Genomic DNA, 2,599 nt, shown 5'->3' on the forward strand with positions numbered 1-2,599 from the left:
TTTAATTCAGGAATGACTTGATGGCAGTGAGTGAATATGAGAAATGACCAGATGGCTTGTTTCAAAGAGTATTAAATTAAAATCAAAACCTAACATACTTTCATCTCAAATCTCAACCAGAGCAAGCTGCTTTATCTTTCTTCTGAGGAGTAGTTGATGGATTCTAACCAGCTGGCAGCTAAGGACCTAATACACTAGAACTTCTGTAACCAAGGAAACTTGAGATCACAGCTCAACTCTTAGCACCTGAAGTCCATGAGCTATAAGCTAGTTCATCTTAAGGCATTTAATTGCTGTTATTTATTCAGCCCTTGCTTTTTATATGTGACAGACAAAAGTTGCAGAGTAAGGGATTTGTTCAAGCCCCCTGGGCAAAACTAGGATTGCTGTTATTGTTATTGTTGTTGCCAAGTGTCATCAAGTGGCTATGACTCATAGTGACACATCTGACCCTTGCCCTAAACTGAAATTATAACTCCAAATTACTAAAATACTATACCAATTCTGACTCCTAGTGACTCTCTGTGACAGTTAAATCTCCATAGGGTTTTCTTGGCCATAATACAAACACAAGCCAATTGCTAGGACTTTTAATCCTCTGAGAGCTTGAGTGGGTTTCTACTACCAACCTGTCAGTTAGCAGTCTAGCACTCAAACACATCTCAAATATCTATAACGGAAAAACAGAGCAGACAAATAATAGTTTTGATTTTTGGTGTACTTCCAAGATGCAGCCTCCTGCCAATATGTCTTTCAATACAACTTTATATTACTTTTAATATTGCTTTATATCATGTAATATCTTCTGCTTATAAAGAACAAGAAGACCTGACTTACCCATATGTATCCATTGTTCACCCCCTACCCCGTCTGAATCCATTTAGAGTTTCAGGGTTTTTGTTTTGAGAAGGTGCAGCTTCTTAAGGCTATGTCTGAGGAATGCTGCTCTGACCAGGCAATGATCTGCAGCCAGATAAACTCTGCACGTGCAGAAACTGCGCTCCGCCCGTGGGGGAAAGGCAAGGATGCCCAACTCAGGGCGCAATGGAACCCAGCTCCCCCTACTTCTGGAAAGAAGATTTAGCCTGAATTTTTGTGACAGATGGACTTGATAGTCGCTCCACAGAAAAGGGAGGGGAAAGAGCCAGTTTTTGACAGGCAGCCTACACTTGATGCCTCTGGTGGCCAGCGCTGTGCTTCGCGACAGTTAAGGTGGTTCCCAAACTCTGCTTTGGGACAGTGGTGGCTCTCCCCAAGGCTTCCTCTGCAAAAGGCAGCACTTTAAACTGAGGGAGGCTCCCAAACTTACACTCTAACATAAACCTTCTTGCCTGCCAATTTATTTCTCTCCTCTGTACTTGACTTCCGCCTGACTGTACTGCTTCAGCAACTCGGGAGATTTATACAACAACTGTTACTGATCATTACTATACATATTACACCTCTTTTTAAAAGAGCCATCTCAATGGTGAGCGCTCTGCCTCACAGCTGGTAAGGAGGCCTGGCACAGGGCCTTCTCACCTGCCAGATCTGCGAGCAAGGAGAAGGGGCTGTGAATGCTTTTCCTCTGTCAAAGAGGGCCTCTGTGCTGCAGTGGCTGAAGCGCTGGGCCACTGCGGGGGCCCACAGGATGTGGCAGTGGTTATAGGGATATTTTAACTTCCAGAAGCGCTGTGGCACCTCTACCGCACCCCGCAGCAACACTCAAGGGGAGCTTTAACCTATTCTCCAGCTTGCGTTTTGTTTCTTCTTTTTGTGTGCTGCTCATTAGCTTGTATTTTAAGTTGCATATTCGACTATTTGTTTCACCTCTTACTGGAAATCTTTTTCAGATTAAATTCTGAACCCAGCTGGAGATTCAGGAAGAATGAATCAAATGGCAACAAATAATCAGAAAAGAGAAGCAAAGAACAAAAAATAAAATCGAAAGGGCCTTGGCTAGGCCGCATGAGCACAGCAGCCGCTGAAGTTTGGCGCCCACCCAGGCCAGCTTCGGCCCAGGTCCCATGGTGAGTCCTGTGCTCGTCCGCGCCTCCTTAACGGTGGGCGGAGCTCGGCTCCGGGATCCCGAACCGCCCCTTCCAGCCCCAAAGCCTGAAAGCGAACTGCCCACCACTCCGCCCTCCCCCACTGCAACCCACTCCAGCGGATCGTAAAAAAAGTTTCAACAACAACAGGCAGGACCAATAGCATCACGAAAGCCCGGGAGAGGGGGCCGAGCAAAAGCGAGGAGAGCGGAGAAAGGGAGAAAGCAGCCGACCGGCTTGGAGCGCGCGGGGGCTGGCAAGCGGGGGAGCGTTGCTAATGTTTTTGTTTGTTTGCTTTTCCATGCATGCATAATGAGGGGGCACCGCGGCTCCACGCGGGGGCTTTCGGTCCACTTTTGTATTTAAACCGTCGCCGCAAACGAGTCTGCCGCAGGGCTCTGTAAATCGCTCCCCGTGCCCCGGGTCACCAGAGAAGTTGCAGCGGCCGACGTTTAAAGGAATCCGAAGCCGCTTCCCAGTGGCGCCCGGGGAAAGGGCTCAGAGCGCGGCCGAGCCCGAGTCGCCGCGATTCGGGGAGGGGGGGAAGGGAGCGGCGGGCGCGGGCAGCGGAC

This window comes from Elephantulus edwardii, unplaced genomic scaffold (assembly GCF_000299155.1).
Source record: "Elephantulus edwardii isolate Elephantulus edwardi_28Jun2011 unplaced genomic scaffold, EleEdw1.0 scaffold00238, whole genome shotgun sequence".
Taxonomy (NCBI): Eukaryota; Metazoa; Chordata; class Mammalia; order Macroscelidea; family Macroscelididae; genus Elephantulus; species Elephantulus edwardii.